The 25,662-nt window shown below is 42.7% G+C and overlaps 1 protein-coding gene and 1 long non-coding RNA gene across 11 annotated transcripts in view; one reads left to right on the forward strand and one right to left on the reverse strand.

Annotated features, from left to right (window-relative positions):
* Positions 1–6,125: 6,125 nt before the first annotated feature.
* On the reverse strand, positions 6,126–11,715 carry LOC309868656. The gene is made up of 2 exons (XR_014313768.1): positions 11,644–11,715; positions 6,126–9,336 (listed from the first exon to the last, which is right to left on the reverse strand). It is a non-coding gene; the product is annotated as an uncharacterized lncRNA (long non-coding RNA).
* Positions 9,483–25,662, forward strand: part of PRKCQ (protein kinase C theta) — a 175,443-nt gene continuing 159,263 nt past the window's right edge. Inside the window, exons 1-3 of one of the 10 annotated variants that reach the window (XM_082738735.1) lie at positions 11,914–12,029; positions 12,432–12,650; positions 22,711–22,839. The gene's annotated coding sequence lies outside the window, so the exon portion shown is untranslated. Of the gene's footprint in view, positions 9,656–11,877; positions 12,030–12,354; positions 12,651–22,710; positions 22,840–25,662 lie in introns of those variants that run through there. The other 9 variants (XM_082738727.1, XM_082738736.1, XM_082738734.1 and 6 more) reach the window with 9 other exon arrangements.

The raw sequence follows: 25,662 nt of genomic DNA on the forward strand, positions 1-25,662 counted from the left end.
CGTGCTCTCTCTTTCTGACAAATAAAAAATTCTTAAAAAAAAAAAAATAGTGAAGCCCCGTCATGAATATAGATTTCTTCTGCTCCGAAGTCCATGTACTTTGGACCACCCTTTCTGTATCTTAATATAGCAGAGAACATTAAAAGGCATGTGGGGGGGGGGAGTGCCTGGGTGACTCCTTGGGTTTAGTGTCTGCCTTTGGCTCAAGTCATTATCTCGGGGTCCTGGGATCAACCCCCACATCAGGCTCCCTGCTCTGCGGGAAGCCTGCGTCTCCCTCTCCCTCTGCTTGTGTTCCCTCTCTCAGTGTATGTCTCTCTGTCAAATGAATAAATAAAATTTTAAAAAAGAAGAAGAAGAAGAAGAAGAAGGGAGAGGTGCACATGGCACGCTTACTTATAAATTTCCACATGTCTTATTTAAACGACTTCTTACCGGAGAGGTAGGTAAATGGAGGTGAAGCAGCGGTGTAAAGGGTTCTGAGCACCTACTAGGCGAGTAAGAACTTTAAATGCCACAGGGAGCCTTTTATGATCAAGATTTAGTTGCTGTTGAAGGTAGAGAAATGGGTGATGGTGCTTCTTTAAGGCTGAGAGTCAGAAACCAAGTTCACATTTACACTTTTCTGAAAGCAGAGCTGGAAATTCCCTGTCTTTCTCTGAGATCCTCACCCACACCAGAAGTACAAGAGGACCCCATTATGAAGAGACCCCCCCACCCCTGCACCGGACATCATGTTGCTCACAGGCTTTTGTGATGGGAAGGGGAAGGGAGAAGGTCACGCAGAGCCCGCAGTCCCTTTCAGCCTGGACAGCAAGGACCTTCCTCCATCCAGGTCCCTTGCTCCTACGATGCCCCCTTTTCCTCTGCCCAACTGGCCCCTCCGGGTGGCTGCTCCTCGAAAGATTCCTATTCCAGCCCCTGACCCTGGGTTTGGCGGTTTTAGAAACTCAATTTTGCCTGCGTGATCCATGCCTGATGAGAAAATGCGCACTCTGTCTAAAGAAGGGTCTGTCTCACACCAGCATGGCTCCCATCACCCGGGAGACTAACCACAGATCAGATCGCTTCTTCGTGAGCAAAGAAATATTTGAAGAACAAGAATAAAGGAAAATGAGTGTTCTCGAGAGGCTTTTATATCAAGCTGAGAGAGGTTTGTCTTTCTGTAGGGTAGCAGCTTCCCTTTGGGAACAAATATTTTCAGCTCCTGAAGTAAAGAAGCACAATGAAGTAGAGTTGAACAAGTCAGAAGACAAGCAGACAAATTCTCATCCTCCAACCTTCCTTTTTAATGTTCTTTATCACTCCTGTTTTCTATCATGTAAACCTTATCTCTCATTGATTCAAGTAAGACTTTTCCAGATGATTCCTTGTGGTCTTTGTTTAGATTTCACAGCAGTTACTTCATGATCCTTGAATCTCACGGACATGCTGCCTTCATGTTGCGTGGTCATAATTATCCCATTTACACTTTATGTTCCTGATTGGGTCAGATTAAGAAATTGGCATGAACTGCCTCTCACCCAAAGTTGAAAAATATTTTGTCCTTTTTTTTTTTTTTTAAATATTTGAGGCATTGACCCACTAATTAGCATGAGGAACAAACTTTCCTTCACTGGGTTTTTGCCTTTAAAAGAGCAAATACTTGGTATAACCCGCTCTACATGGGGCATGGCAGAAGGATCTAGGGAGGCAGCATAAACCCATACAGAGGGGTTGTCAATGGGGTGCCACTAGCAGGATGTGCCCTAGGACGTCAGAGAGATAGAGATAGAGGGAGAGACATCACTGTGAAAACAAGAGAGGGGGAGGAGCAGGAGTTTAGGATTAAAGCAAGGGGGTGGGGGTCAAAAGGACTGGAAACACCCTCTGAACTAACTCCTTCACTCATTAAGCAAGAAAAAAGGGACTCGAAGTATTACTAATTTGGGGTCACACTGTCATTAAACTTAACTTGTTGGCTTTCTAAAAAACACAAAGAGAGAGGAAAACAGAAACAGAGAAACAGCAAGAAATAGAGAGACAGAAGCAGGGAGACGAAGACAGAGAAAGGGAGAGAAAGAGACAGAATCACAATGAGACAGAGAGACAGAGAAAGGGAGAGATCTGCACTCACTGTGACTCGCACTGAATTAATCAGCTCTCCCTTACCTGGAGCAGGAACACTGCTTCTGCCTACACAGAAAGAGCTTTATGAATATGATAATATTGCATTCCATTTTCAAATAACCTTTTTAAAAAGATTCAATCAATTTAAACTAAAACAAACAAACAGAAAACAAAACAAACAAAAAAACAGTCTACCCACTTCTCCTACCCCCATCTCCTACCTCTGATAACCACAGATCTGTTCTCTGTATCTATGAGCTTAGTTGCTCTTGTTTGTTTTAGATTCTGTGTTTAAGAGAGGTCGTATGGTAATCTGTCTTTCTGTCTGACTTATTTCCCGGAGCATAATGCCCTTGAGGTCTATGTTGTTGCAAATGGCAAGATTTCATTCTTTTTTTTAATGGCTGAATAATATTCCATTTAAATATATATATGTGGTGACATTTTCTTTATCCGTTTATCCACTGATGGATACTTAGGTTACATCCATAACTTGGCTATTATAAATAAGCCTGGTGGTGGGTATTAAGAAGAGCACATATTGCATGGAGCACTGGGTGTGGTGCATAAACAATGAATTCTGGAACACTGAAAAGTTTATTTAAAAAATAAATAAAATACGGGGTGCCTGGGTGGCTCAGTGGGTTAAGCCTCTACCTTCGGTTCAGGTCATGATCCCAGGGGCCTGGGATCGAGTCCCGCATCGGGCTCTCTGCTCAGCAGGGAGCCTGCTTCTCCTCATCTCTCTCTCTGTCTGTCTCTCTGCCTATTTGTGATCTCTCTCTCTGTCAAATAAATAAATAAAATCTTTTAAAAAAATAAAAATAAATAAAATAAATAAAAAATAAATACAAATACAATAAAAATAAATAAAAAATAAAAAATAAAAAAAAATTTAAAAAATAATAAAAATTATTTATTTAAAAGATAAATAAAAATTTAAAAAATAATGATGCAGTAAACATGGGTATAGATACCTTCTTGAAACAGTGTTTTTATTTTCTTTGTGTAGACACCTGGAAATTGAATTGCTGAAGGAGACGGTCATTCTTTATATAACTGTTAGAGGAGCCTCCATTCTGTTTTCCATAGTGGCTGCATTAATTTACCTTCCACCAACAGTGCATGAGGGTTCTTCCCCTTTGTCCACATCTTGCCAACACTTGTTGTTTCTAGTCTCTTTCAAATAACCTTTTATTGGGGGTGATACACCCAGGAAAGCACAGAAGCCACAAATATGCAGCCAGATGGAATTTTTCAAAGTGAACCTATCTATGTAACCCACTTCTTGTATCAAGTGATCAAAATATCACCAACACAGCACAAACCATCTTAACCCCTCCCAGACACTACATCACCACCTCCCCAAATGTAATAACTATTGTCCTGACTTCTCATGGCCCGAATTCATGTTGCCCATTTTTGAACTTTATGTAGATGAAATCATACGGTATCTTTTAACCCAGACTTCTTTCATTCGGTGTTATGATTACAAGATTTGTTCATGCTGTAGCACTCGTGTGTGAATTTTCATCTCTGCTTCCTGCCCGTTCATTGACATATCACAGTTTAATTATGCACTTTCCAGTTGATGGATGCTTGAACCATTTCCAGCGTGAGGTGATTACGAATAGTACTGAAACGAATACGTTATAACCATCTCTTCGTGCATATGTGTATATCTTTCTGTGGGTTGTGTGTTCCTGGAATGCCTGGACCACGAGATATGCGTATACTCAGCTTCAGTAGACATTGCCAAGCAGTTTCCCAAAGTAGTGCTAATTTGCATGAGAATTCCACTTTCTGCACAACCTCCCCAGCATGTACATAATGGACTCACTATGTCCAGGGAGTCACAAAATAGATGGCGGAATTTCAGGAATTTTCTTTTTTAGCTAAGAAATAAAAGGAAGAATTTAAGTTGAGAACCATGGAAGAGGTCTCCATTCTGTCCAAATGAAATTGCAAGGGAAAGAGAGTGCAAATTCTCAAAACGTAAGTAAATAGAGAGAGGTTTGGAAAAACAAATACACGTACGATAGTTTGTTTTTTAATTCTTTTAAGTTCTTTGACACTCTGTGGTACATGCAGAAGGCCACGATGACCTCAAGAGCCTATGTGTAAACAGCTCCAGTTGATTTCTTGTTTGGTTTCTTGAGTGAGGTTTTACTAGGTTCCCAGGAAAAGTCGAAGCTGGGTAATAACATCTAGAAACTAGAATTTTCTGCACCTTGCTGTGTTTCACCCAGAAGCCTTTTGAAGTTCTTAAGGTTTTAAGTCTTTTTAAGTGCCCTTGGCAGGTCAAGTCACAAGACATGAAAGTTCTCAAGCAACAGCTTTCTTGTCTTTTGCCTAGAGACAAACTTTCTTAGTGGGATTAAAATTAATCCACATTTCTGCAGCCCTCCCAGATTTATGTAACACCTAAACTTATTTACTTAATCTGGCTGTCAGAATCAGTTGCTTTGGCCTGACCAAAAGCTTTCTCCTCTAGGTAAAAGTGCATGAGCCAGTTAGTAAACAGGGAGTTGGTTTTCTTCCACTGTGAAGGGGACACGGCTTAAAGCAAGTCACATTTGAAGAAAAAAAAATAATAAACCACTCTGTAGAATTATAAGGGCAGATTCAAACAGTGGCATTGTTCATTCTTGAAGGTATTTTGTGTAGGGGGGAATAGTTTGTGTGATTTAGTAAAAAGTAAAGTAGCCAGTCTTGTTTAGAGCAATGAGAGAATTACAATCATCTGCCTAAAAATCATAGTTGCAATTCCTTGACAAATAAAACATCAACAAATCAAGAAAAAAATCAAATAACGAAAAAGATTTCATGGACTGTAAGTGACACACATGATACAGGTAGTTTTAGCTTGTGTCTCAAGACTTGTGTCCTCACTCAACGACAAGAATAAGAGACCAAGAGACAATAGTTACCTTTCTATTTTGAGCTTATGAAGGAATTAAAGTTTCTTTTCTACACACATTTATGTTTTTCAAATGACCTCTGATGAATATCCATTACTTTATGATCAGACAACAAATAAAATTTATTTTTAAAATAAAATAATTCCCCAAATTTCACATAGTTAAAAGACAGTAAGGAAATACAACAAAATGTTCATTGTCTTGGATTGGGGAGTTACGAGCAATCCTTTTTTTTTTTTTTTTTTTTTTGTTCTTACCTTTCTCTAATTTCTAGATGTGTTTGTTTATATGTGTGTGCATACAAGTAAATGTGTAACTTTTATCCTAGAAAAAATAACCAATGGTATTTTTCAAAATTAGCTTGTAGATTATAACCCCCATTTTTAGCCTTTGTAGAGGATGGCCAGAGTTCTCCAGACACAGCTTGGTGGATCCACATGAGCCCACCTGGGTTCTGATTTTGGCTCTACCACTCTTGCTGTGTGATATTGGGTAAGTTACTTATCCTCTTTGAACCTCAATGCTCTCACCTGTAAAATATGAATAACAACACCCATATTATGGGATTGTTATAACGGTTCAACAAGGTGATTTATGTAAAATACCATGGTATAAATGCTCTACAAATGGTAGTGGAGCATTCAAAGTGCAGCATTCTCTTCTTAAGGTTTTCTGGGGATCAAAGTACTTTAATTCTCAATTCTCCCTAAGAAGTCTGCAGGATGTGATAAGACTACCTCCCTTTTTACTAATTTTAAAACAAACACTTGGAGGACAGAATTTTTGAAATAATGTATGACATCTGTCATCTATTTAGAAAAATAAGCATATCTTCTAATCTGAGATACTACATGTCTTTGATTTTTTTTTCAAGAAAAATTATTATTGGAATATAGTGGACATACAATGAATGCCACCTCAGCTTGGGGTGCGCAGCATAATGATTCTATACACTTAGCTTTGGTTCTGAGCTTATCTCCATCAAGTTCAAATAGGAGGTGTGAAAAAAATAGTGTTTCATCATTTTAAATGTTGCATAAATTTACAAATAAAGAGAAGCTACTAATATGATTACTTAGAGATCACAGGTTTTCCTTTAATGGTCAGAGTACATTTATTCAAATACTGGACAATCTGAGTGTGTATGTGATTTCGTGTGTTTCATGTGTAAAACAGAGACAAAACCTCCACTCTCCAAAGATCTGTTAAATCCCAAATGCAGCGTTTTACTTCTTTTTTTTTGCTGACTCTGTCGAGTAACAAGCAGAAAAAAAGAAAAAGAAGAAAATGTCAGCTTTGGATCTACTTACAACTTATGAGTCAGTATAAGTGTAAAAAAAAAAAAAATAACCAGTCTTGAGGGTTGCCATTTGGGGTTAAAATCAAACATTTCAGGGGTGAGATGGCTGGGCTGGCGGATGAAGCGTGACGGTGCAACATAGCACCTTGAACTGACTCACACAACAGCTAAATATGGTCAATTTAATCTCATTAGGCCACTGTTCCAACCAGTGAGAAAAAGAAAATTACTTACATTTCTGTTTCACATAATTTATACTTGAAAGTGAAGACTTGAGACTGTGGTGTAGGGAGGACAGTTATGCACAAAGAACAAAGTAATGATTTTCAGTGTTTCCTGTGCTATCAGTGTATGACTTCCTTGACAGTATTTGAATTTTTTATTCTAGTGAATATATTTAAATAGCAATGAGTAGTAGGAGCAAATTATATTACATTCCCCATCACGGACAATCAGAACTTTCTTTTATTTGGCATTTATTTTCAGAATTTTAAAGCTGGAATAAACCTGACTATCTCATTTAGTACAACATAAATTGTGTGTATGTGTGTGTATGTGTTAATGTCAAAATACAACCATCAGTGGTGTGTATTTGAGGGTGTGGATGAAGAAGAGAATAGTGAGGGGGCAGGTGTGGTATTTGCTTTAAAAAAAAACACACAACAGGATTGAGAGAATAAAGTGGTTTAATCTAAAGTAATGTGCCTTCACTGATAGATTTTTAAAATCCTAAGCAACTGCATTATGACAAATTGTAGAATTGTAATAACCAAATTCATAAATATGACAGGGTTCATCTTGATTTCTTCCTCTGGGATTCACAGATTAGTTCTCAGATTTATTGGTCCTTTCTGGGGAGAATTTCTCATCAAATGTTCAGGCTTTTGGACTTTCAGGTTGCTTTGCTTTTCAGTGGTAGAGAATCACTAAAAAGGGGGTTTCTGTAGAGAATTCTATCTAATCCATAACTCTTTAGTTTCAGACAAAATTTTATATGCATTTGGGCTGTCCTTACTATGCTGATATCCTTGGACTCACCAAATCCAGAATTCTAGCTGTGGATCCTTAGAAATACTGGACCTTTCCTTTCTCCCTAATTCTGCCCTTGGACCTCACAAACACACCAGAAGTTTATTGTGTTAACTTGTATCTCTGCTATAACAACATTGAAAATGTTACTGTTTGCTATATGATTCAGATACTTATGTTGCAATTAGAGTCTCTTTGTTATCAGTGATGACTTGAAAAAAAAAATTCAGTGCTATAGTATTTCAGAAGCCACAACTAAAACAAGACAGTAATATAGTGTTTTTATAACTCCCCTACCTTAAAACAAAAACAAAAACGGGGTGGGGGGTGGTGAAGAAGAAATACTATCATGCTCAATTTCATTCTTCTGTATGTAAGAATAATTGATGTTCAAGAAAAAAATGACCTCTAAATGTTCTACAACATTAAAGATTGAATTCTTGCTTTATTTTCTCTGGCTGCCTTATTAAGTGGGCATTTTGATACATTATAATTTATAAATTGGCCATGTATCCATATGTTAATTCCTTTTAGAATACCATCTTAACTAAGACATCTGTAACCATACACATTTCCTTTACTGTTTCAAGAATCAGACTATAGTTTCAGCTCTTGTTTCTGTGTCTATAATGATAAAAGTCATACATTTGGGGCTCAACAGACCAGGAGTCAAGGCATACTCCATTACTTACCGGCTCAGTGAGCCTGGCAAGTCACCAGCCCTAAGGCTCAGCTCTTACATCTGTAAAATGAAGAGGACATTCCCCATCTCGGGGAGTCACTGTAACAATCAAATGAAATAAATAGTGTTGCACACCTTGCCCCAACACATGTTATAAATGCACAATAAATATTAGTTACTATGAGGTCATTCATCATCCTTTTTGTAAATGAAGATATTATACCTACCTCCCATACCTTGTCTAAGATTTTAAAACTAGCTTAACTTAACTAAGCATACATAACAATGATGGGACTTTCAAAAACATCACATTATGAACCTTGTTCCTCTTTTAACTCAAGATAAAAATCAGTATCCATCATTCCCCCTCCTGATTTGCAAGAATTGGTATCAATCTTCTTACCAATAGAAATCAAGGCTTATTTAGTCCCTAAGGGAGACCGAGTTTGGTTTCAGTGTTTAGAGCTCTCTTCTTGCAATAACAATTTCTAACTTCTAATTATCCGTTTTCCCATTTGAATGCATAAAGTTAGACTGAATAGGGAAAAAAAAAAAATCTCCCTTTCCCTTGTCCCAGCTGTGAATTTAAAATACCTGTTTTTCATCTGCACGTCTGTCACTTTCACCTATAGCTCCTAGAATAATTTTGACATTTTCTGAATAAATTTACACTGGACTCCACATGTTTCTCTGGTCTTTGGTAATGGCAGATCATTGTCTTCTAGTTCCATGCTGTTCTTCTGGGGATTCAGGCTGACCTCTTTAAAAACAACCTTTGCCAGGCCTTTTGGAAAGTGACAGGGGGAGAGCCAACTCCTCATGAAATTGTCCAAACTGGTTTCCCTCTGAGTGGTGACTTACTGCACAGACAGGAGTGTCCTTGTTAAATAATCCTTTGTTCAAACTGTCTGTCTGTCATGTCCCACTTCTCCCCAAATACCATCTTCCTCCGATTTGAGGCTCTTAATAAGAACATCGTCTCTTTAATTTCTATCCTAAATCCTTTATGGAAGGTGAACCTCACAGATGCAGAACGTGGTCTCTTCTGGAGACAGAAGATAATCGCCAGCTAGGTCCAAAATAAAAGCAAGGTGATGATGTCTCAGGCTCCCTCTTGCAAAATCCCGGTTGAAGGAAGATGGATTGTCATCTCTCCAGAGATAAGATTCTTGAAGTCGTTTATTTCTTAGCTCTGGATCCAAAGCAGGAATCATGTCTGTTCCAGTTAAGGGGGACTGAAACGGCTGTACCACAGTATGAATTCAGCATCATTCCAGGAAACTTTAGGGCAGAAACTGAGGGGAAAAGAAGTACACAACCGAAAGCTTGAGTGTTTAATGCAATGAGTGGAACCTCCCCACCCACATGTAGTCCCCTCCAGGAAATGCCATTTCCTCTTCCAGGAAACAAAGGTGTGGAGAGCTTCTGAGCAGCAGACGTGTTTATAAAACAATGAGACAAAGTCTGATAGAAAACAGAAATAGCTTGTAGCCTGGGGAAGGAGGAGGCTGCCCCTCCCCCACTCCCAGGACACCAAGATCAAAAAGATCTACCGGGTATCCCTAACACCTAGCATGGAACAACAACAGATCTGGATTTTTTTTTTTCTTTCAGGTAGGATTCAAGACAAATAAATACCCACAACAGGCAAAAACCTCTTCTTAGACTTCTGATGAATATTGTTTTAAAAGATTCAGTCTTTAGATTAATGGGTTTTCAATTGCTATAGAATTGGAGAGCGGCACAGGTCCCCAGGGACCCGCGGTCCAAAGGCGAGCCAAGCAGAAAACAGAGGGAATGGCTGCAGAAGGGAGACAATACTCAGCGGTGTTTGGGGGAATGCTTCACACGGGCCTGAGTTGGAATCCTGGTCCCAGTACTTTACTAACTGTGGGGTTTGAGGCAGACTCTATTATTATTGTAAGTTTCATTATTCTTATCCCTAATACAGAGATGATAGTGATGATAGAACATCTACCCCAGAACTGTCACAAGGACTAAATAAACAGGGCATCAAACGTGTTCATCGTATTGCTTGGTATAGAGGGCCTCAGGACGTGATCATCATTATTTGGAACTTTTTATCTTTTTTTTTTTTTAAGATTTTATTTATTTATTTGTTAGAGAGAGAGCGAGCGAGAGCGAGCACCAGGCAGACAGAGTGGCAGGCAGAGTCAGAGGGAGAAGCAGGCTCCCTGCGGAGCAAGGAGCCCGATGTGAGACTCGATCCCAGCATGCTGGGGTGATGACCTGACCTGAAGGCAGCTGCTTAACCAACTGAGCCACCCAGGCGTCCCTATTTGGAACTTTTTAAAAGTCACTGACTATAGACTAGATTAACAGGACATATCAATTTCCTTTGAACTCCTATAGGTACGGAACCCTTTATGTGAATGGTCAGTGAAAATCCCAGCAGTGGGGAACGAGTGGGTTCACTATGTTTGGGGCACGGCAGCATTGGCAGGTGCCATCTCTTCTTGATGTGATAGATAGGCTCTGTTTAAGGATGGCTGGAGAAGAACCAGGAGGAAGGCATTTTGAACTTCTCAGTGGGACTAATTCTGCCAGCTCTGTCACCTTGTATCCAGTCATACCTACCTTTTGCCACCAAATTTCAATAGCAAGTATACAATGAGTGCCTACTATGTGCAGGGCTCTCATGATGCCATCGTGAGTGGCACCTCTGAGGTTCCATCCATTCTCACACCTCCTAGCTAGAATCTTCCAAGAGGTGGCAGCCTCTGTGCTGGGTGATTCCGCCTGAGGGCCAGTTCAATGCCGTTAGATGTTAACAAGTGTAGGAGAGGGGCTAGTTTTCAGGGATTATAGTTTTATCCTTAAAAGGTGTGTGTTTGTCTTGCTGAGTTCCTATCGATGAGGGGTAAGAGACCCTATGTGGCTTCCCAGCAGAGGCCTGCCGCAGTGCAGCAGCGTGAATCGCTCAAGTCGCCCAAACCTTCTGGGTCTGCATTTTTTCATCTGTAGATTAAAAGTCTAAGACTAGCTGTAGTCAGAGGACCTTTTCAGCGGACACTCTATACATCCAAGATCAGAAGCCTGCTAAGCCAAGGTTTTGCTCTTTGAAACCTTTTACATCTTTCTCTCTCAAAAAAGAAATCATTTCGCAGACTCCTCTGGTCTTAGCACATGATAGCTGCAAATGCCTGAGCCCAGCGCATTTTAATCATGTCGTATCCTAATGGAAAGAGAATGGCTCCGTAATAATACTAGTAACCAGACATGAAGTTTCTGAATGGAAAACTAAGTCTAAGGAGTATAGGAAAAACCACCCCGATTATCCTCATCCTGATTATCATTAGTCTCCCCAACAAGGTGTACAAGTCTTCAAATGACTTCAGTGTGAGGACGTTACGCTGCAGTTTCAAGGGCTGTCAGATTTCAAGCAATGCAACTTTGGAAATTATACGTAAGACCCTCAGTTGCAAAATCGGGAAAAAAACACAACATCGTAGGTAGGGCACAACCTCGAAAAGATCCACCCAAACCTCCCGGCGTAGGTCACTTGAAAAGAAAACTTCCGAACAATGTTGACGAGCCCTTTCTAGAGCAAAAACAGACAAAAGCGACGAAGTTCTTTTTACCGAACGACCTTGATCCTTCCCCTTCGGAAGGATCGTTTTCGATTTTCAGTTTGGGGAGGCGCAGAGCCCCCGCGCGCCCGGCCCGCGGCTGGTGCGCGGCGCCCCTTCCGGCGACCTTCCGCCTCCCCGGGGCGGGGGCGCGCGGAGGGTCGTCCCCGGGGCCGAGCGGCGGCGGCGCGGGCAGCGCGGGGGAGGAGCGCGGCCGCGGTGGGAGGGGACGCGGCGCGGGGGCGCGGGGCGCGGGCTCCGGGGCGGGCGTCCGCGGAGCCCGCTCGGGCGCTGGGGCGGCGGGGTGACGAGCGCCCCCTGGCCGGCGCCGAGCCCCGCCAGAGCCCGCGCGGCCGCCGAGCAGCAGCGCGCAGGGACCCCGGCCGCCCCGCCTGCAGGTAGGTGCCTGCGCGCCGCGTCGCCGGCCGCGGGAGGGCAGGGGGGGGGCGGGGGGCGTCTGCGCGGGGCCGGGAGCGCGGCCCGGCGAGGGGGGGAGGCGTTCCGGGGCGGGGGGCGCGGGCTGACCGCCAAGCCGCAGGGGGACTGGAGCGCAGCGAACTTGGGGCCACTCGCTTCCTGTGGCTTCTTGCGTGCGGGGGGCGCGGGATGCTGCGGCCCCTGGCCGTGTGGGCGCCCCGGGGCTGGGGCTGGGGGCTGCCTTCTCTTCCCTCTCGGTCCCGCGCACCCCTCACCTGAGCTGACTGGGGTGGGAGGGAGGGAGGGAAGCAAGTGGCAGGTTTTCTGTCCTTGGCAAACCTCTGAAGGCGAGGGGGGTGATGCCGATGGTGACCGGTCCACAGGGGACAGTGCGCTCGTTTTCTCGGGGCTGGACAGAGCAGCGGACGCGGCTGCCGGGACTCACGTCTAAGCAAACTCAAGTTGCTTTCCGAGGGCCTGGAGTAGGGTGAGGCGGCTCCGTGATAGACAGAGGGGACCAAAGAGTCTGTCGCCCAGCCCTGTAACCTCAAGTGAACCCGTTCGTAAATCAGCCTTCAGGGCCCCATGTTAAGGAACTCGAGGTAAATATCTTTATTTCATTTGATTTTTAAGAGCCGCAGTTGTCAGTGTGAGAGGGACTGTTCACGCCAAAGGCTTGGGCACTCCCTATAGCCCTGAATGAAGAGGAGCCCCAAGGCTGGCCCCGCTGGAAACGGATTCTTTCCGCTTTGACCTTTGGGGTTGTCCTGCCCCAAGGGGCGCTAAGAAAACGTTTTGCGCTCATGGCACAAGCTGACGAAGTCGGAGGGGGGTGATGTAGGGGGAGAACCGAGAACTCACTGCTCTCCGTCCGTCCGTCCGTCCGTCCCTAGGGAGGGTGCTGCCCCCCCCACCCCCGGGAGGCGAAGGTCCTGCCCCCCCCCCCCACCCCCGGGAGGCGAAGGTCCTGCCAGCGCCGGGTGCGCGCCCCAGAACGAGTCTGGCCGCCCCTTCACTACTTCTCCGCATGCTCCCTTTGCGCCTCCATGGAAGCGGTGACCACCGCCACCCCTGCCCTGGCAGGGACGCTCGGGCACAGGAGCCCTGCTCCTCGGCTCCTGGGTCTGCCCCACCCCGACCTTGCCAGTCACCATCTTCATTTGTTTCCTAACTGGTCTTGGGTAACCGGCAAAATGGAAGGCTTACTGTGGGTGCTTAATCTCTTTAGAAAATGCTGTGTCTAGTGGGAAAGAGGGTGACGTTTACTAATTTGGTTGCAAATTACTTTTGAAGTTTATGCACAGCTGTTAGAAATCCCTCTGAGATCAGGGCCATTGTTTGAGGCAGGTGTCTGCCACACATAGATCTTGTTAGTGTCTTTCTTCTGCTGATTGTATGTATGTGTATTTAAAGCCTGGGCATAGGACGACCTTCTCAAACCTTCAAAGCCTCAGCTGTGAAACTCCTCCCAGTTAGTGATTAAGACTAAATTGTTTGGTTTGGTTTGGGGTTGTTATTGTTTTTTTCTGTCTCTCAAATGGTTATCTCTGATTTCGAGAGTCACCTGTTCAGCATTACCAGCCTTTGTTTTCAACCTCCTGTGATTTTTCTTGTAAACTTTTAAAATGTCAAGTTCCAGGGAACACTCTTGTCACCACCCTCCACTCGTCATGTTCACTTCCGCCACCGTCTTGTGCTATGGTGGCTCAGAATGACAAGTAGTGCTTGGGCAAGCTTCTTTGTCGGATCTCCTACCTGGTCCACCTTCGGGGGACAGAAACTCCGTGATCGAGTCTGCTTTGAATGCATGTGGGTCAGTTATTGGACTGTAATTTCTCTTGTTTCTGCCATTTCTCTTTCAAATATGCAGGGATATTGTCCAATTCGTTACACCTTGGTCCCTCTTATCATCTCAAAGATCCCTTTCTCCACTAACCCTCCGTTTTGCTTGTTCAGAGCAGGTACTGGAGGGCCCCTTGCATAGCGCTTTTGTCTTTGTCATTTTTATTTTATTTTATATTTTAAGATTTTATTTATTAATTTGATGGACAGAGATCACAAGTAGGCCGGGGTGGGTGGGGAGCAGGCTCCCTGCTGAGCAGAGAGCCCAATGCAATGCTCTATCCCAGGACCCTGGGATCATGACCTGAGCAGAAGGCAGAGGCTTTAACCCACTGAGCCACCCAGGTGCCCCATCTTTTGTCATTTTTATAAAGGTCCCTCATTCCATTGTAATGTATTCTCTGAAGAGATGGGTAAGACATGATTCTTTTGTATAATGAACTTGATGTTTTATCTGAAATTCTCTGTGGACTGGGTCCAGGATTTTTTGAGAGTGTGGGCTTATAGTGCAACTCTGTAACTGGCACCCAAGAGTAAAATCCGCAAATCCCCTCCTAATGCAGGATTTAATGATAGGACATTTGGCTTCTTTAAAATAGGAAGGAGAGTTAATACTTCCTGTTTTTAATGTATGTCATGTTTTAGACTTACTGATTATATTGTTTCCCCCTGAGAATACTGTGGCTAGAGTAATTGCCTGTGACTGTTAATAAGGTTGTATTTCATCTCAGCTGATTTTCTTTGTATAGGGTTCAACCTTTTCTTTTTTGGAAGTACTTTTCCTAAGTCATTTAAAACAAAGAAATTGTTATATGATGAAAAACCCCAGAGAACACAGATGTATCATGTGATGCTCTATTGATATAATTTTGTTGCCTCAAATCAAATCGGTAATTGAAAGTAAAGAAAGTAGTCTCTGGTGACATACATAGCATTTAACTTCTTTCTGTTTCTGTTCATTATATTAAAATTTCTAATGTTTCATTTTCAAATAGCAGTAGATCTCATTTTGCCTTTTCATACATATCCTGCTTGTTAAGGAAGAAATCTTGAGAAACTCAGAAAAACATTGAGGCAGAAAGGTGAACCAAAAAGGTGTTTTCTTTTTTTTTTTTAATTTAATTTTTTCAGTGTTCCAAGATTTATTGTTTATGCAGCACACCCCATTCTGATGCAATCTGTGCCTTCCTGATACCCACCACCAGGCTCACCCAACCCCCCATCCCCCGCCCCTCAAAAACCCTCAGTTTGTTTCTCAGAGTCCACAGTCTCTCGTGGTTCATCTCCCCCTCCGATTTCCTCCACTTGACTTTTCCTTTTCTTCTCCTAATGTCCTCCTAATGTTATTCCTTATGCTCAGAAATATGGGTAAAGAAGATATGGTCCATATATACAATGGAATATTATGCCTCCATCAGAAAGGGTGATTACCCGACTTTTGTATCAAAAGGTGTTTTCTTGCATAAGGGAAACATCTTCATTGTTTTAACACAATATACAAATTCACATTGCTGTGTCATCTAAAAATATCCTTAGGACAAAATGAGAATCAGAGACTTCAGAAATTAGGACTAGTTTACCCCAGCCTAGAATCATGGACTTCTGTTCTGGGATTAAATTAGCAGATTTGTAATGTACTCACTTTGGTGGGACATATTTCTACAGGTTGATGTTAATTTTGGGGGTAACTAGTCATATTGGTGATTAATGATAATAAAGTCCAGCTTTTTAATGCATTAGTCCTTATATTTTTATGCCAGCTATGAAACTCAGAATTTTGTATTTGACAAACATTACTATCTCATTTAATCTTTGCAGAGCTTTTTTAAAAATTTTTTTAATTTTTTATAAACATGTAATATATTTTTATGCCCAGGGGTACAGGTCTGTGAATCGCCAGGTTTACACACTTCACAGCACTCACCATAGCACATACCCTCCGCAGTGTCCATAACCCCACCCCCCTTCTTCTAACCCCTCTCCCCCCAGCAACCCTCAGTTTGTTTTGGGAGATTGAGAGTCACTTATGGTTTGTCTCCCTCCCAATCCCATCTTGTTTCATTGATTCTTTTTCTACCCACTTAAGCCCCCATGTTGCATCACCACTTCCTAATATCAGGGAGACCATATGATAGTTGTCTTTCTCCGATTGACTTATTTCACTAAGCATGATACGCTCTAGTTCCATCCACATTGTCGCAAATGGCAAGATTTCATTTCTTTTGATGGCTGCATAGTACTCCATTGTATATATATATATATACCACATCTTCATCCATTCATCTGTTGATGGACATCTAGGTTCTTTCCATAGTTTGGCTATTGTAGACGTCATTGCTATAAACATTCGGGTGCACATGCCCCTTCGGATCACTACGTTTGTATCTTTAGAGTAAATACCCAGTAGTTCTTTGCAGAGCTTTTATAAATTAGATGTTGTCATCATTTCATTTTATGGGTGGAGAAACTAAGACTCAAGGAAGTCACGTCACTCGCCTGTGTCACAGCGGGCATGTGCTGGTGTCAGTTTGTCTGGTTCTGATACCGAGCGGAACAACCTACCAGTACAAGTGTTTGTTTTTTGTTTTTTTTAAATTGTGGTAGAATTGTACTCATAACGTAAAATTCACCATCTTAATCATTTTGGAATGTACAGTTCATTGGTGTTAATTGCACTCATACTGTTGGGCAAACATCACCACTGTGTGTCCACAGAACTCTCTCATCGTGCAAAACTGAAACTCTGTTCCCATTCACATTCCCTGCCCCCTCCTTCCAGCCCCTGGCAACCTTCCTCCTATTTTCTGTCTCTGTGAATTTGGCTACTCTAGGCCCCTCATAGAGATGAGTCGTATCTTGCTTATTTCACTTGCCTTCAGATCCATTGTTGTTGTAGCATATGTCAGAATTTCCTTCCTTTTAAAGGCTGAGTAATATTCCACTGTGTGTATATATCCTGTTTTGTTTATTCATTCATCTGTTCCGGGACACTTGGGTTGCTTCCACATTTTGGTTTACATGTAAAAATGCTTTGAACGTGAGTGTATAATATCTCTTTAAGTCTCTGCCTTAAATTCTTTTGACTGGGATTAAATGGTAATTCTATGTTTAATTTTCTGAGGAAACATCATACTGTTTTCCACAGTGGCTGCGCCATTTCATATCCCCACTGACAGTGCATAAAGGTTTCAGGTTCTCCACATCTTCTCCAACACTTGATATTTTCTGATTTTTGTTTGTTTTGGTAGTGGTCATCCTAATGTGAGGTGGTAACTGATGAATTTTTTTACAAAATTGCTTGAGGGGTCTGTGGACTGATGCTACTCCTCAATTTATTTATTTATTTTTTCCTTCCTCTCCTGTGCTTGTATACTTTTCTCTAGTCAGAATCATTGGAAGAACTACTATCCACGCATCCCCTGAAGGAATAGGGAGCCCATAAGCAGGAGGGCTCCTGAAAGATAAAAGGTCCCTCCAAGTAGGGTTGCCCCTACTCATGATTCAGAAATAAATTGTTGTCAAGAATAAAGTAAGCATGGCATTTGTGCTAGTTACTCTAAATACGTAGAACAGAGCCTTTGCAGATTAAAAATTCAGTTATCTCTGGCATGTGGGGCACCTGGGTGGCTCAGTGGATTAAGCCTCTGCCTTCAGCTCAGGTCATGATTCCAGGGTCCTGGGATCGGGCCCCGCATCGGGCTCTCTGCTCAGCAGGGAGCCTGCTTCCTCCTCTCTGTCTCTCTGCCTGCCTCTCTGCCTACTTGTGGTCTCTGTCTGTCAAATAAATAAATAAAATCTTAAAAAAAAAATTATGTCCTGCATGCAAGCAAAACCAGACAAATTCTCAGGACAATGGAGAGAGCCAAAAGGTTGAGGGCTGTACTTTAATTCACCAGGCTTTTGTTATGAGCCTCAGAAGCACACACTGTCCTGTATAATCCATAGGGGAAATGCACACAAGTCAAGAGGAAATGATAATGAAGTGTGATAATTTCATCATGTATCTATATTGCTGTATGTCAGTTTATAATGTTATGGTGTGTAACTATATTACGTATCTGTTTATTTCTTGTCTGTTTCCTTTTCTAGAATGGGGCTAGTGTTTCATCCATTGCTGTATCTCTAGGTGCTGTAGCAGGGCCTGGCACATAGTAGGCCCTCAATGCAGAGTGAGTGTGGACTTGCTATCTTGGGGATGTACTTGGGAGTAAGTACCTTGATTTGGGGTAGCTGAGAAGATATCTCAGGAGAAGGCCGAGATGGCTCAGGTAGATGGCCGTAAGCCAGGTGAGGGAGTTCCAGAAGTTGAGAATGGCATTTGTAGAGAATGGCCTGATAGCATGTGAGCGTGACATCTTAGCCAAGGAAAGGAATACAGTCTGGTCTGAGCACAGCAGGTGAGAACAAGAGAGCAGGGTAAGCCCAGGGACTCCCCTCAAAATGTGTTTGTGGCACCCATTACCACAGTATAAAGAGCAGACCCTGAACTGTCCCTGGCTCTCTTATCCTCTTGCTCATCTCCAGCTCTTTGAGCCATTCACCCTGAGTGAGGACTAAAAAAAGTGCCTAGTGAGTAGAAGCTCTCAGGACACTGGTGATTTCTGAGCAAACCAAGTGCTATGAGTTTATGGTCAGATAAGATGACTTGTCACAGCCCAGATGATCAAGAAGCCAAGAGTTTTATGACCATAAGCTGAAATGTCTTTCTTGCAGATTTGGGAGAAGTTCGTTTAGTCATGTGTTTTCCATTTTTGGAACAGTAAGCCTTCAACTTTTTCCATTCCGTGGTCCATGTATGGACTGATTTCAGGGATAGCAAAACAGGGCTCTTATGCCATGTTTTTTAAACTGCAAGACATGATCCATTATTGGATAATGAAATTAATTTATTGATTTATGATGAACATATGTTTGAAAATGAAATAGAGTGGCGCAGAAAACACTAGACCCCACTTTGTGTAGCGAGAGTAATTATTTCATGTTTTATGTTACGGGATTTGGGGCATATTCAATCTGTTTCGTACCTAAACATTGGAAAATTATAGACTTATGGCATTCCCGTTAAGTCATAGAATCATATAAACTCTGGGCTGGAGGGAAGAAGGAAAAACAGAAAAGAAAGTGACATGTGTTGAGCGTGAGCTGTGGCAAGTGCCTGGATCTATGGGATCCTTTACTCCCGAAGCCTGTGCATCAAGGCGGGTCACTGGTGATTTACAGAGGGAACACTGAATCTGGTAGAGGTTAAGACACTCCATCAGGGGTCACACAACAAATTACTAGCAGCGAGCCCCGATCTCTTGGCTCCTAATTTAATATTCTTTCTATGCCTCTGCAGCATATGTGGGTTGTATTCTCCAAGTTTGTTCATCGTTGGCTGTTTGTGGGAGATACTTTCTTGGAGCAGGTGTTGTAACCATATTCCACATTGTTAGGAAGAGTGTAAACTTTGAGCTATATCCCATCAGCTTCTTAAAGGACTAGATCAGGTAGGACGGAATAGTGTTGATTCTACAGACCACGGATCATTCAACCTGAAGTTGACAAAAGTGAAAACAGCTACTCCTTCCCCCGCCCCGTCCCCTGACAAAGTTTTCCCCCGGAGCTGGAAGATGAGGCACATGAGTGGTGCCATGTGAGAGAGTGTGCTTTCCTTTCTGAAGCTAGGACCCCTGGGGCTATGCCTGAATCCAACTGTCCACTTTCTCCAGTGTGTATACAGAGATTGATGAGTTTGAATGGACAAAACTGTGCAACTATGCAAATTCATGATGCTCTGATTCCATGATTTCCACCTTCAGCCAGGCTCTCGGGCTTTCCCCGGTCAACTCCGCTTGCTTCCTACAGCACTTTAGACCTTCCTCTGGTACCCCATCCCCTTACTCCCAGCATGTTGCCTTGCTTCCTGCTTCGCTGAGAAAAATGGAAGTTCTCCTGATGAGATCAACCTGCCTTTGTGATCCCAAGGCCATAATCTAACTTCACCTGGGTCTCCCCTCCTGTCCTCACCTCCTCCTGGCTAATGTTCCTCCCCCCTTGGTGCTCTGGGACCCATTTCTTCCTCATTCTTGGGCATCTCATTCTCCTGATTCTCTCCTCTCTCGTCTGTGCTTTCCTTAACTCCCTCATCAGTGGCTCCCTTCTCACTGCATCAAACGTGCTTAAAACCCTTTCTTCTTAGAAGGAAGAGACTGCCCTTCCTCTAGGTACTTTCTTCTCTCTTTCCTCCTCACAACCAAACTCCTTATAATTGTCCTCTCTGCCTGCTACTCTGTCCTGGCCACAGCCGTCTGGCTTTGCCTCTCCTAACTGTTAGGCACCCGTGGCTCACACTCCCAGTGCTCCCCCTTGCTGAAGTCTCTTCGTCGACTTCTCTGCAGCAGACCATGCACTGGACTCTCCTGCATTCCTGAAGCAATGCTTCCCTTCCATCCCCTTACTCGTTGTTCTTCCTCCTTCTCTTCTCCTTGGAAATCTCCTCTCTGCTCTGCTGGTGAGCCTCAGCTCTCTCTCCCCAGGACAGCCTCATCTGTCACTCATTTTGGGAACCGTCTCCTCGCTGACCACTACCCCGAAGTTACCTATCCAAAGTTCTGCTGATCTTCTTCTGCCACGAGTTGATGTCCACATTCAATATCGAATGCCCCACACTGAACACATCACCTTCCTCTTTCTCTTGCTGCAGATATTTCCCTGTCACTCTTTCTGTATCTGGCATTGGCATCCCTTCTCCTCACACAAGCAGAAATCTGGATGTTTTTACTTGACTCCTCGCCTCCGTAGCTCACCCCAAATCACATTCTATCAGTTCTACCCCCTACATCTCTATTCCATCCACCCTTCCCCACCACCATTTCCCTCGTCTGTTTACAGACCATTTCTCTTCTGTATTACTTCTGGAACTTTCTACCTGGCCTCTGTTACTATAGACAGGTTCTCCCTCTTGCAGCTGGAAGAGCCCTTCTAGGACCCAGGTCTGAACATGTCACTCGTGGCTTTAAACTCCAGTAGCTGCCCAATGTACTTGGAAGGAAACCCAGACTTTGTAACATGAACTGGAGGGTTCTAGTTGATCTACACTCCCCTGTCCTCTCAAGAAGCACACTCATCACATTCTCCCAAGTCCAAGCCTCTTTGTGTTCCTTAGGGGTCCCATGCGTGGTCATTGCCTCATGACCTTTTTGCTCAACCTCTAAACCCTCCTTCCTTTGGCAAATTCCTATACATCTTCAGCTCCTGTCTTAGACACCTTTCCCTTAGAATGCTTCTCCTCATCCTGTGAATTTGGGTCTTGTTTCCTTCCACGTGTTCTTAAAACACATGTGAGATCATTCGTATAAAGTGCTTAGCACCATATGTAGCACTTAGTGAGCAAATAATGAATGTTGGTGACCACAGCACTTACACAGTAATGCCATTGTTTGTTTATTTTTAGATTTCCTGAACAGATTACAAGCTCAATGAGGGCAGATTCCACATTTCCACTTATTCTCTGTTGAATCCCTAGCATCTGACATATCTGACGTATAATAAGTGCTTAATAAATATTTGTGGGATAAATAAATGAGCCATAAATGTTAGAACCTGTCATGTCTAAGAGACTATATGCTAAGTGATAGGAGAAAGGAATCCTAATCCAGAGAGTTTTAATGTGTGCACAAGACCGTCCTTATCATCTTGGCCAGTCCTGTGGGTCTATGGATTTGTCTGGATAAATTCTAGAAAGTAAGAGTTGGAGGTGATGGGAACATCCAAAGATGCTAAAAGACAGTTTGCTGCAAGATAAAAAAAAAACAAACAAAACAAAACAAAACAAAAACACCTCCCATCTTCCCTCCTTACAGTGTGATTTTTTTTCTCCCTCCACCAATCTCCTTCCAGTTTCTCACTTTAATGACCACTATAATGGCAACAAGAAAAGGGAAAAAAAGACTAAGTCAAGAATGATCAGGAAATAAAAGGCAATATTAAAATATTCTGAAATATCCTACAAGCAGAAGAGTGAGGCAACAGGGAAACATTAAACGTAGATATACCGATAACTCACACATTATTTTAATAAAAAAATATTAAAGGATAAAAGAGGTATTTTCTTTTTAATAAAAAGAAAATATTAAAGGATAAAAGAAGTAAAAAATTTTTAATGAGATAATAAAAGATTTTAAGAAAACTTCAGGAAAAAAATTATAATCATCTTAAAAATTCATTAAAGCAGGTAATAGCAAGAAAGGTAAAAAGTAAAAGCCTAAATCCAAGAATTCAGATGATAAAAGTGTGCCAAAGATAAAATCATTGAAAGCAGTTAAAGAAAAATGTTTTAAAAATACAGAATAGGGGTGCCTGGGTGGCTCAGTCATTAAGTGGCTTCCTTCAGCTCCGGTCGTGATCCTGGGGTTCTGGGATCGAGCCCCGCATCAGACTCTCTGCTCAGCGGGAAGCCTCCTTCTCCCTCTCCCACTTCCCCTGCTTGTGTTCCCTCTCGCTGTCTCTCTCTGTCAAATAAAGAAATAAAATCTTACAAAAAAAGAATAATAAGTTAGGGGGACTCATTTAATGGTAGAATAACCAAAAAATACTGAAACCAAGGGAAAAAAATACCATAATCTTTCAAAAGAAGATTAAAAAATAAATCTCAACACTAATAAAACTTAAGGGGCACAAGCAGAGGTTCCTACCAATAAGTAAGCCAAAGCTAAAACAATGTTAAAACTGGAGTTTAGGACTCTGGCTTATAACCAAAAAAAGCCCGTGTAACCTCTGTGGGATTTCAGAGGCAGATTTCAAAGTATGGTTTGTTACATGAATGGGATTGTGTTTCAGGGAAAATCCACTGTGAGTTCCATTGTGACATTTCCCTCCTGTGGAGTACTGGCATAGAGTCAGCTAAGGGTAACCAAATCGCAAGCCCACCTTTGTCTGTGGACTAAGGGAGACGACACCACTCACTGGGTAAGACTTAGACTTCTCTGCATTCCAGCCCCATCATGGCTTCACCATCCAAAGTATCCTGCTTTCCTTGGGGAAATAAGAAAATAAGGTAGCCCCCAAACTCCAAGTGTATTCTTTCTTCTGCTCGTGAAGAACTCTTCTCAATCGTAGTCTCTTGGGGCAACTACAAAAAGTGTCTTTTTGCGTTATGCCTTTGCTGTGTGGCGTGTAATGCGTTTACCGTCTCTCTTGTACTTTCTTGTGTCTCTGAGGACTTGCAGTTTCCACCCAGCTCATCACCATAGATCAGTAATGAGATTTTAATTCTCGAGTAAGCCCACCTACGGGCATGTGACAGGTCTTCCATTTCTCTTTCTTTAGCTCAGAGCGCAGAGCTCAGGCAGCATCTGGAGCTGAGGAAGGGAATATATTTTCTTTTCCACCAGCTGTCAGTGGGAAGCATTCTATCAAGATCACATTTCTCAGGGCCCTAACCTCCACAGTTTTTGTCTGTATTTGCAAGGTGAGGTGTAGGGACCTAACTGAGAAGTGGTGCATAGAGCTAAGTACATTGTGGCGATTTGCTGTGCTGACTTCTGGTAGCCAGTCCCTAGCCGGGCATCTGCGGCTGCTTCTCTCCCCTCACTAGTTCTCTGGTGCCTTCTCTGCTCATCGTTGTCCAGGTCCCTTGCTAAACGGGGACAGATGGTAGTCCGTGCACAGGGTATTAAGGATCAGAATTGGAGTCTCCTTTTCAGTGGAAGAGACTGGAGAGGAGCTGTTGGGTCTTGTGGCATTGCCCTTGCCCCCTGCCTTTGTCCTGCTTTTCCAGATACCCACCCGTCTTTCACGGCCATCCGACAGTGAAGGCAGAGAGGAAGATCATAGACATGGCTGTGGAAACGGAGTTCTCAATGCAGTTTTGTGGTAGGGATCAAAAGATACGTGAATTGAATGATGGGACTCTAGGATGTTTCTCGGATTCCTCCTGATCCTAATATTGTGTAGCTGTTTCCTAGGTTCCTTGGATATCCACATATTCCAATCAGATGTCACCGGGCACCTGGGGTGGTACAGTACTGGGTAAGGGTCGGGTTCGCAGGCCCCGGCTAGCCCGTTTGTAAGCATTGGTGACTAGGCCATGTGGTGAGTGAATGTCACCAAGAGAGGAACGTGTAACCTGTCACCCATATGCAGAACCTTAGTCACCTGAGCTCCAAAGCCATCCAGCGACAGTTCTGACTTTGTAACAAGAAAACATCTTTCCTTCAGTCTTAGTGAAGATTAACATGCCAAATTTTCTCAAATGCCAAACGGCTGAGTTTCCTTGAAGTCCTGGTTCTCCAAAAGGAGCAGCCTGGCTTCCTCAGCGGATTTTGTTTCTGGAAGATAAAACAATGAGGAATAGCAGCCAGATAGAATCTTCTATCCTCTAAGAATGGGAATTTTTCAAAATTTGTTCTGTGTTCGTTATTCAAAAACAAGAATAAATTGACACGGATTTTTCAAAGATTTTTAATTATTTATTTGACAGAGAGAGAGAGATCACAAGTAGGCAGAGAGAGAGGAGGAAGCAGGCTCCCTGCCTAGCAGAGAGCCCAATGAGGGGCTCCATCCCAGGACCCTGAGACCATGACCTGAGCTGAAGGCAGAGACTTAACCCACTGAGCCACCCAGGCGCCCCAACATGGATTTTTTATACACATTAAGGCTGTTTAGAAGGGATGATATTGATAGTAAACATAAATAAACTCTTTCAGAAGAGAAGCTTACGGGGCGCTTGGGTGGCGCAGTCTAGTTAAGCATCTGCCTTCAGCTCAGGTCAAGATTCCAGGTCCCGGGATCAAGCCCCGTGTTGGGCCCCTGCTCAGTGGGCATCTGCTTCCTCCCTTTTCTTCTGTGCTCCCTCTGCTTCTGCTCTCCAGCTTGCTCTCTGTGTCAAATGAGTACAATATTTAAAAAAAAAAAAAAAAAAAAAAGGAACGTGAATCACTCTACCCCTTAGGTATAACTGAACCAATCCTAGATTTTTGTAAAAATCCTTTTAACGTTGATGAAATAATTCAGTGAGAAAGAACTTGCATAATCCCAAATTCTGAAGCAGAGGCAGTGTAAGTATTTGCTAAAGGCACAGCCCAAGATTCTTGAACCTTCTTTCCTCTGTTCCAATAAAGAGAAGGATGTTACTACTGAGATCCTTCCTAGTTCCTCAGCATTGAGATTTGTTAATGTTTACAGTACCCTTGAGATCAGAGCAAACGTGCTTTAGGAGAGTAAAAGCCACATGAGCAGTAGGAAGAGGGTTTTTGTCTCCTGTTGAAATAAATGCGATGTATTTGGCACACAAAAAATTTCTATATTCAGTATAAATTAGCATATAATTTTAGAAATTGATGAACTAAAAGACATCTATTAGCAGTTTCTCATGGGCAGAGCTGGCAACGAGAAATGTCTACGCAAGACATCATATTTGAATTTTATTATTTCAATAGAAAGGAGGGAAAAAGGACAAGCCCCTTCAGAGAACAGACTCCAAGTATTCAGCACAGAGAGGATATGTGTTTATTTCAATATATAACATCTATTTTCTCCTGGAAAAATATCGCCGATATTTTCTTTTGGAGAGATAATCTAGTCCTTTGGGTCTAAATATCTACACCTAGACAGAGATCACACTATTTATTCAAGTACTGGACTATCTCAAGACACTGCACCATACAGCTCTGAAAGCAAATTATGAAGAATCATCAAACATCCTGCAGGTCCAATGCGTGGAACATGTGTTTGTTTGGATATTTGTCTGAAAACTACCAACAGGAAAATTTAGACAGCACTCCGGGGAAT

The sequence above is a fragment of the Mustela nivalis genome (genome assembly GCF_964662115.1).
Source record: "Mustela nivalis genome assembly, chromosome: 7".
Lineage (NCBI taxonomy): Eukaryota > Metazoa > Chordata > Mammalia > Carnivora > Mustelidae > Mustela > Mustela nivalis.